The sequence below is a fragment of the Varanus komodoensis genome, unplaced genomic scaffold (genome assembly GCF_004798865.1).
Source record: "Varanus komodoensis strain SLA01 unplaced genomic scaffold, ASM479886v1 scaffold36, whole genome shotgun sequence".
NCBI lineage: Eukaryota > Metazoa > Chordata > Lepidosauria > Squamata > Varanidae > Varanus > Varanus komodoensis.
The window spans coordinates 6,467,167-6,477,462 of record NW_025335873.1 but is presented as its reverse complement, the minus strand read 5'-3'; the positions used below and the strand labels follow the sequence as shown (position 1 = coordinate 6,477,462).

The following is a 10,296-nucleotide window of genomic DNA, read 5'->3' as shown; positions in this document are numbered from 1 at the left end:
TGTGGGCATCATGCAGTCCTCCTCCTCCTCCTCCTCCTCCTCCTCCTCCTCCTCCTCCTCCCTAGGACAGGAGCAAAAGAGATAGTGAGGGGCTGTCCGAATTGCTGTTTCAGGCCCAGTCCCCTAGCAAAAGTTAATCCCTCAATGAAATTAGATCAAATGCCTGAGGAGAGGGATCAGGCCTGGGGGTTGTACAAGACTGGGCTGCAAAAGAAGTGGCTGCACTGGTTCATAAGAAGTTGCAGGGCACTGGAGCTGAACCTGTTCTGGTTGTAAGTTCCAGTCATGTTTGCAGAAAGAGAGGCAGGTGGGGAGAAGGATGAATAGGGGAGACTCACTGCCCTGAGGGACTATATGAGGGCCCCTCATTACAGGAAGGATATAGCCAGGTTGGAGTCAGTGCAGCGCAGGGCCACAAGGTTGGTGGCTGGTTTGCAGGGGGGGCCGTATGAGGCGAGACTGGGGGAACTGGGTCTCTTCAGCCTGGGGAAGAGGAGACTCAGAGGGGATCTGTTGGCGACATGTAGGTATGTGAGGGGGTGTCACACGGAGGTGGGTAGAGGCCTGTTCTCTCCTGCAGAGGAGGGCAGGACGCACTCCAACGGAGCAATGTTCAGGGAGCCAAGGTTCCATTTGGGTGCCAGGAAGCACGGTGGGCTCAATTTAGCGCAAGAAATAGGACAGGAAACTGGCACCTGAATGGCCCGTTTTGGTCCACGTGAGTTTGGCGTCCTTGACCCTGGTGGTGAATTAAGGCATGGCTCCAGCTCAGTCCAAGCACTTTTGCAGCAGCCCCACACAGTCACCATGGCTGGGATTTGCCCCCGAGTGCCCCGCTGAGGGCAAACAATGGGGCGATTGTCAGCGAGGCCAAGGGGGTGAATTTTCACAGGGCTGTAATTCACTCCGAGACAGCAGCTGCCTCAGCACACAAGACTGAATGCTGCCAGGGTGTGAATCGGCTCAGAGACAACCTTGACAGGGAGCGGAGGGAAAATTCAGAAGCCCTGCAAGGCAGAGAGCTTCCCTGAGCCTTTGCCAGGGAAGGAACAAGGCCTCTAAGAGTCTTTCGCTGGCTTCAGTTGGACAGAAAGCACAACTATTCCCATGAACAATAGATGCTGTACAATATATGCAAGGAGGTTCCATCTCGAAAGAATGAGCCATTGAGGGAGAGGCTGACATCTCCAATAATTAGGCCATTCATTGAGGAATCTGGTGGCCAGTGGAGAGTAATTTACTTAAAAGGTTCAACAGCATGCCCTCCAACATTGCATGCATGTAAATAAGGACACATTTGCGAACGAACATCAACCGGTGTGGCTCAGATGCATGCGGGCTCCAGCATCCAAACATGGCATTCCATCTTACTTTTACTCCAATCTGTTCAGAAATTCAGATTCTGCCAATTTTCCATTTCCCTAAAAGCAGTGCGCCTGCCCAGGGGTGGAGATAAACCTCCCACCAAGCACCCCACTCCCTCCCCAGTTACTTCCTAGCCTGGCAGTGCATGTCTGGAGCTTGGAAGGAAAGGATCTTGCTTCCCAGGGCATAGCTGGTTGTGACAGTCCTGTGGCCTGAGGAATAGTTGTGCCAGGGGGTGTTTTGGGAGCCTCCCCGGAGTGCTTGTTGGGTGTGGTGACCTCCTTGGACCTCCAACTTATCCTCACGCAGAGCAGAAGTGCATGTAAAGCATTCTTCGCAGTTGCTCCAAAACCATGGGAACGGGGTGTCATGGCAGGTGGACCTCAAGTGCTCCTGGGCCTCTGGGCTGGTCCATGGGTCAGTGAAGGCCCAGTTCTCCTCTGGTCCAGAAGCAGGACTGTGCTTATTTGTGGGGCTGCACGCCCTGCCCCTCTGCAGCCGGTGGGGCCTCCTCCAGGGAGGGCTGTGCAGGAGAAGCCGGGCAGCTTGCCCTGCTTTAGGAAAAGAGACTGGATCTTGGGGACCAATGTCAGCGTCCTCCACAGCATCTATTTGACCTTGGAGTGTGGGCTCCAGCGCCAAGGACAGAGCACAGCACGTCCCGTTGTGAAAAGGCACGTCCTGCCTGTGATTTCTCGGGAAAGCTGATGGGCCAACCAAGTGAAGGAGAGTAAGGAAGACAGAGCAGGTGGCTTTTCCAGGGCACACGCCTCGTCCATGTGCTCCCAATTTGAAGAAGTGAACTTCAGGAGTGGAAAGACATGTCTTTGCAGCATGTTTCTCTGCTGCTGGAAAATGGCAACCGCATTAACTAAAGTGGATACCTGGGACCGAGAGAGTGTTGGAGCCGGCTTGCTGGAGGCTGCCAGAAAAACAAAGCTTCCCACAGACAAAAAACCAAAGCTTTCCAGCTGGCGGCTGCAGAACAGGCCACGAGAAAGAAAAGTCAGAAGGACTTCTGATCCCTCAGCACTGCCTGTTTTTCCTTCCACTTGGGGGAGGTTGCTAGTCTGTGACCAGTGCAGTATGTGGTACATCTTTCGGCCCTAGGACTGAATGGGACCACGAAGGCAAAGGATTCTGGAGAAAGGGTGGGGTTGGGGGGGGTCGCCCTCTGGAGAACCTGGAGGGCTGGGTTGGGGCCTTTGGTGGAGCCATGTTGCATACCAGGCCTGAGGTTCCTCACTCCTCCTCCAGCAGAACACCCCAAGTCAACAATATCTGTATCTGAGATGAAAAAAGGAGAAAGGATATATGTGTGAGAGAGACAGAAAGAGCAAAAATGCTGTCCTTCTACTGGAAGAAAGCAACTGCTGACAAATCTTGCCATCAGCCCCTCTGAATTGCAAGAGGAAACTGACCTCAATCTCGAAGAGGTTAATTGTTATTCAGAGTGTCTCCAGGACGGCAGGGTGACAATGGGACCTGCTCCCCATCTTCCAAGCAGCAGAGGAAACTTGGAGCCCCAAGAGCTGACAGCAAACAACCCTGCGGAAAGAAGGAAAAACGCACAAGTGAAGTCTGTGAGAAGACGGAATCTCCGTATCTTTCAAACTCCTCAAGGGGTAGGCAGAGAAACAATGGCGAGAGAAAAAATTAAGTCCACGCAAGAGCCCTTGAAAGCAAAAATAGTAATAGAAAAGCGTAGAAGAGGGGAATCGTTATAGAAAAGCAGATTGGTTCAAATAATTGAAACTGGTTAGTTTCAAATAATTCAGAAGGATGGCAGAAGGGATCATAAATGCAGGGAAGGAGGGAACTGTCCTTCCTGTGGGATACTGAGTTGTTTGGAATAAACATGCAGCAAGGGGTGAAGAGAAATAAACTGGGCAAGCTGTCAGTGGGGTTCCTTTTGTATTTCACTGGTCTAGGAATGAAATAAAGTTATCCATTTCTTCTAGTCACAGCAGCCTCTTTTATTCATAAACACCCACAGAATCTGTGCAGGTTGGAAGCTGCATCTCTGCTGTGGGATCTCTGAGTCAAATGAAGTCACTGGGACCCATTTCAGTTTTCTCTAGTGCTGATGGGTCAGAATTTAGCCCCAGTTCCTATTTGAGCAAAATGAACCCACATTTGCAAATTTCAACAGATTCTAAATGGAGAGTCCTTCAGATATTGGGAGAGAAGCCAAAACTGGCTGGTGTGTCCATCCCTATGGCTGCTATTCCTTCCACTAAACCAGTATCACCATGGAAAAAGCTGCCCTTCTCTCTGCTCAGGAAAGGAGAAGAAAAAACCAGCAACAGATGTCAGCTGTGTTGTGGTACAGGGCTAAAGTGCTCACCTATTCCATTATCTGCATCTGTTGTTGCTTATCTCCGCTTCTCTGCCACTTCCTTCATCCCAAAGTTCTTGTAAATGCCTTTGTTTGTTCATGCAGAACACTCTTCTATTATCCTCTTTTGCATTGATCTCTGAGCCATTTCATTTCAATATTGATCACCTGAAGGGAAGAAATTGACAGCAGATGGAAGAGATGAGAGGTGTGTGCCAAAAGCAGCTTCTGACCATGTTGCTGCAGGCAGCCAATTCTATTCCATAGCATGTTGAAATCTTCTCCTGCAGGTTGGCCCAACAGGAGCCGTGGCAACCAGCATAACATCTTTAAATGGTGTGCAAGAGAGTGATGTGCTGAAAATCCCCGCCATGTTTTCTTCCAACCATTTCAATCCAATAGAGATTAAACTGCTTCAAGAAAATTGGAGGAGGAAAAGCAGTGACATTTTCAAGGGTGGGGGCTCTGGTGCTTCTGCTTGCTTCAGTTGTAAGCTGGCCAAGGGGGGCTGGATTGCATAATCATCTAAATGGCCTCTTCTAGCTGCCCTTGTTTCTGCACAACAACTAAAGCCCAGCAGATATGATAAATTAACTCTTCCAGGAAGTGTGGAAAGCTGGGGAAGTTCCAGAAGGATGGGTAGATGGAAGGAAGAATGCAGAACACCCTTTGACCACCTTGAAACTGTCTCTATATTTACCATAAAAGCAATCAAAATGTGTAGAAACATGGAAACCTGCTTCCACAGAGGAAGAATTAGATGTGGGTGGGACTGGTTCTACCACAGCACCAAGCCTAATGCCCTCTCCGAGTTGCCTTCCTTATTTGTAGGCAGAACAGTTTCTCCAAATTTCACCATGGTGGGAGGAGAAATTCCTCAACCAGCTTGGCACACCACACACATCCACCACAAGTGGACCATCCCATACCGCTCGTTAGCTAGTTCTGTGTCATCTGCATATTGGACAAGTTTTCCCTGCACTTCCTGATTCGAATCATTAATCAACATGTTGAAGAGCTCTAGAGGCAGGAATGAACCCTGCGGCACCCAGCCCCTTACCTCTCCCCAGCTTGAGAATGCGCTACTGATGACCGCTCTTTGAGTCGGATTCTGTAGCCAACTGTGGATCCACCTGGTAATTGTTGCTTCTAGCCCACTTTTGGCTTGTTTGCTAACCAGGATATCATGGGCCACTTGGTCAAAAGCTTTGCTAGAGATAGATTATGTCCACAGCATCCCCACAGTCCACCAGGGAGGTTACTCAATCAAAAAATGAAAGCAGATTAGTCTGGCGGGATGTGTTCTTGCGCATTTCTGTTGGCTTCTAGTTTTCAAAGTGTTCAACAGAGTGACTGTGCTTTTATAGTCTGCTCCAGAATTTTCCCAAGGACTGATGTCAGGCTGACTGGTCTGTAGTTCCCAAGATCTTCTCCCCTGCCCCTCGTCTTGAAGATAGGGACATCTGTCCTTCTCCAGTCCTCTGGCACTTCCCCATCCTCCATGATTTCTTAAAGATAATAAACAGTGGTTAATCATTTCTGCTGGGCAAGACCAGGTCTCTCACCCCATTGCCTCTGCCTTTGTCTCTTCTTCCACTACAACTCGACCCCAAAACTCCTGTTCATTTTCCCCACTCACTCTGCACTCTCCGTGAACTTGGCTACTTATTTCCCAGAAATCCTAGACCAGCTCGGACAACTTATTCTCCTGTGCTCAGCTAGGAGTCAGAAACCAGAAACCATGTTGTGATATGCATTCCCCTGTACGTTCTATCAGCATCAGGAGGACAGCATTTTCATCATGCAATGCACATCTGGTATTAAAAATGGAGGAAGCAGGGTACAGCCTCTGAATGTCCCATTTTTAGTGAAGTGATGGGGTTACGGTAATCTTACTTTCATGAGATGAGAAAAATACTTTATAAATCCTTGCTCTAAATAGATAATTAAGTGGGTTATGAACCAGGAAGAATTATGTGATAGATTGGAAGACAGAGAGAAAGAACAATTGAAAAGAAATGGACAGACGGACATTCAATGGATGGGTGGACGGACAGGCAGGCAGTTGGACAGACAGATGATAGATTCAACGTTCCTTCTTAGATTTGAAACTGATCAATAATGATGAGTCACCCTTATATGCATTAAAAGAAAAAAAATCATCAAGTCCCCGAATATCGTCCCACCCCTTAAAATAGAGAGGGATGGTTGCCCAAAGTACTTCAAATCAGTGCTTAGGGTTGAATCTAAAAAGCCTCTCCTGGGAACAGAGGAAAGGCTGCGACTAATGCTAAGATATAAACCATCTCCTAAGCAGCCCAAGGCCTAGCAACAGTAAGGCTTAATATATAGAGATATAGATAGATATAGATAGATATCCCTCTCCTAGACAACCCAGTATTAAATCAAGCACAAGGCAGGAAAGAGGCTGGAAAGGTTTCGAGCTGACTGGCTCCCCTAGGAAAGCATGCAACAGGAGAAAGGTGGGGAGAGATAAATAAAGCAAACAAATAGCCGGCAATGGATAAACGAAGATGTCTCGGGCTAAGAAACATCACCAAAAGGTCGCCTTCATTAAGCACTCCATCAAGTCAAGCTCTCCTTGCTGTTGCCACGGCTGTCTCAACAATGGCGCACAGGCCCAGTGCGGTGCTGCAGTTCTCTCCATTGCTCATTTTTATCTGTGAGGGAAATGCATTTTATAACCCTAATGTTATTCCTGTCTCGCCACTGCGGTGATGGACTTTTAATGTCACCATCTCTGAGGAGCCAGAGAGAGGCAACCTCCTCCCAGCCGGGCCGACCTCTGCTTTGAGAGCCATCAGCTGCCTTGAGGAAAAAGGCATCCAGGAGGATATGAATACCCCGCTAAAATGGCTGCCGGGAAGCAGACAAAACCCGCAGGAACCATGGGAAATGGCTGGGTATCAACACAAGAAAAAACAGCTTGGAATCAAAGCTGCCATTTTGTGTGTGATGGTCTCAATGCTTCTCTTCACTGCCTTGACCAAGAACAGATGGTGGACCCATCTTCAGGATTTCCCATCTGGGCCTGCCAGGTGTAGGCATGGAAGAATGATAAGAAAACCCAGTTCAGAACTGGTCCAGTATGTAGAACACCTCTCAAAGAACTATTTTGGGGTGGGGGGAAGTGTCCTTTTTTCCCTCCAGCTGGAAATGTTGGTGGATGGGTGTTGAGAAAGCATCCTACATCTGTACCAGCTCTTAGTTCTCTCATTTTCTCATTTCTCCACTCCTAAACTCAGTTCAACCTGAATGCTGAGTTGTTTCATTCATTTCTGTGTGCATTCCCCCTAATGCATCCATTCCTGTAAGCAAATGTGCCTGATAGACACATTCCTTGCAGGAAATTTTCCCAATATAGTATATTTTAATGCACTTTTCAAAATGCCTTGTATTATTCTCATGGAGAACTTAACTACAAAACTCAGAGAAGTGAGAATTGCAAAGGGCAACTGATCTTTGGCCTGTTTTGGTTTGGAAATGCAAACCAAACTTGTTTTCTGGTTTGAAAATGCAAAATTAGGTCAGTTTGCAGTACCATGTGAGTCAAACATCTTTATCCCCTCTCTGTTTAGGTGTCAGATCCATACATCTTATGCTATATATTCCGTAAATGTTAGCATTTCACACCCCTGACCATGTGCCAAAACAGGATGCAAAAGAATGAGTGACAGTTAAGATCTGGATGGGGAACAGAAGGAAAGAATTGTAAGAATTGATTATGCACTTATTTGCTGTGAGCTGAGATAACTGACTGCATGCTTCCATTAATAGTAAGCATTTCTGTGCATCCGTGCACCTGCAAAGAAACTTGATCACCCAAAACGTTAATCATCCGTGACGTTCAGAAAGTCCTTTTACATTCAATTAGAGAGAAACGGTGCTCAGTTCATAATATAACCAAGCATTAGGAGCCAGACACATCCTTAGCTTTTAAAGCAGGTAATTACAGATTTTAGCCATTTTTCTGTTGCAACCAGTACTTGGCAGAACGGATGTTTTAGTCGTGGACTTCGTATGTGTTTCCTTGAAGAAGGATACAATTCAGTTTCCCATGAATGCTGTCATCCTTTTCACGGACACTTTAATTCAGCAGGCTTCCTTGTCAAATTCCAATTCATAATGAGCAGTTTTGTATGCTTCAGAAACTTGGATTGCCAAGTTCAGATTGCTAATCTTACAACTATAACAACGGCGGCAAGTTAGCAAGGAAGATTTGTCCTCCCTGATGTACGATGCATGCCAACATCCATTCAGCTCAAAAATATCACTTTCGGATTGCATATTGCAGAATTATTGTTATGGAATGCCATATTTACTTAATGCTATTTACTAATCCTGGAGTACTTTAGGGCTTTATGATTTCAGACTGCACCTGGAATGGACTAGTAAAGGGTCTAAGTGCTCCCCTTTGCCAGTAAATGTGTGCATGCAGAAGGAGAATAGCCATCCACTAGCCATCCTAGTGCTCCTTAAGAAGAAAGGTTGCCTTTTTTAACATTGTGGTTACAGTCAAATGTACAGTCCTTCATGTGGACTGGAGACTTTGGAGTGTGTCCAGTGATTTTTTGTTATGCAGTTTGACTCTATCTGCCTTAAATAGATGCTTTGCCAACCAAAGGTCAACTGTGGAAGATGTGAAGTGAAATTAAGAGTGCCCCTGAGTGTGTGCAGAGTGTCTTTCTCCCACTGCAGGCATACACCATAAATCTGCAATTCTCTCTTCTATTTAGCCACTGTTGCACTGTGCTTCACACACGCACACACTTCCCAAAATTAGATTCAAGCATCTGCACTAGGTAAACTATTGATCTGACGATGACAAGTAAAGATCTCTGGGCTTCTTTTCTGGCTGGTATAGAAACACTGAGGCTGAATTTATCTGGTTGCATCAAAGAGATCCAATTTTCTCCCAGCGAGTGTTCCAACAACGTGTTTGTGTACCTGGACCGTGCACTCTGCTCTCAGACCGAAGACGCCAGAGTTAGCAACTCCAAGTTTTGGTCAAAAGCATGGGAGAGGGCACTGACCCTTTGCAAAACCAGAAGAAGTCTCTTGACTTGGCTGTGCAACCCTAGCAGAGGCTCCGAACCAGCACTGGGGCGAGTTCTCGCATTTTGTTGCTGGTTCGCTCTCCATGGTGCTGATTTCGAGCCTAATTCCAACCCTGTTCTGCTCCAGAATCTCTTCAGCTGCAGCCCACCGCGGGTCCCTCACCCCTCATTTGGGCTGTCACTGCATGGGGATGATGGATTCCATAATGGAATACAACACTAGCATCCGCTAAAAAATAGCTCTAAATAGCCCCATAAATAACAGCCGAATGATTGCAGTGTATATTCTAATAACGGCTGGTATAATAACTACCCCCCCTTCCTCCATCAGCAATCCCCATTCAGGGGCAACATGCCAAATGGAGAAGCGAGATTGCTGTGTCTGTTCAGCAAATTCCTTCTGACAAAATCTTTAAGAGTTGACAAGAGTAATATACTGAAAATTAGTTTAGAAGTGTTTCAAGTTTTGAGAAATCAATCAAAATCAAATTAAGTTCTGAAGATACCGTCTGGAGAGCTTCAGGATGAGAGAAGATCTGACCTAGCCATGCAAGCTGGCAGGCGCAGCCCTTTCTGAACTTGGACGTGTAGAACTGGCTCGCCTAAGCTCGGCTCCTGCATGGGTGTGTTGATCAAGGACTCAGACGCAGCAGGATTCCGGCAAGCTGTCGGCACGAGATTCGGCCCGCCGAGATCAGATCCCATGCAGGGCAAAGAACGATGCCCGCACATGGTGGAGAGCCAGAAGCACTGGAACTCCCTCCAGTTTTGGCCTCCCATGGGCACGAACCAGGATGTCAAAGAGAGTACTCCTGATGCATTCGGCTGTGTGAGAAGTTCCCTCTTGCTGAGTCAGCTACCCTTGTGCTGAGTCACCCATGCACCTGTCCAGTTTTCAGCTCTCTGCACTAGCTGGCGGCCCCTCACTCAGGCTTCACAGCTCCCCCTTGACTCTATATAAGGGTATTTGGGCCTGGGATACCGCTCAGTCCCTTGGGTTTGCGTGATTCCTATTCCTTTCTCTCTCTTTCAGGGCTTTGCACATTTTCTGTGACCCCCTGGGATTCACAAGCCTCTGAATACCTTCTTCTTTTCCTGAAACAATATCCTGTTTTCCAAACAAAGCCACATTTCAGCCTGTGTGGCGATTACAGCCATATGTGCAGTTTACTTCAGGTGCTTTGTTTTTTAACCACAGTTTACCCAAAATGCACCTCCGGGAACCGATCAGAGCCCTGAAAACAAACAGCAGCTGAAGGCGGTATAAGTCTGAGATTGCAGTGCAATTCCTGGTGCGGGAGGGGGGAAGTCTTTGAAAAATGCGCACATTTCCAAATTGTGCATTAAAATGGGCATTTGCAGAGTATGCGTAAATGACACTTTGATCTATGAGAAAAAGGGTATACTTGTATACTTGTATACAATGTATACTTTCTTAATTATATGTGCAACTTTGCATGCATAGGGTCACTAAGGAAGGAGTAGAGTCCAGAAGGCTCATGGACCCTATAGCTA

General features: G+C 47.1%; 1 long non-coding RNA gene across 1 annotated transcript; it reads right to left on the bottom strand.

Moving 5' to 3' along the window:
* Positions 1–2,808: 2,808 nt before the first annotated feature.
* On the bottom strand, positions 2,809–5,195 carry LOC123028288. Its single transcript, XR_006415641.1, has 3 exons — positions 4,764–5,195; positions 3,713–3,871; positions 2,809–2,913 (listed from the first exon to the last, which is right to left on the bottom strand). It is a non-coding gene; the product is annotated as an uncharacterized LOC123028288 (long non-coding RNA).
* Between the last annotated feature and the right edge of the window lie 5,101 nt (positions 5,196–10,296).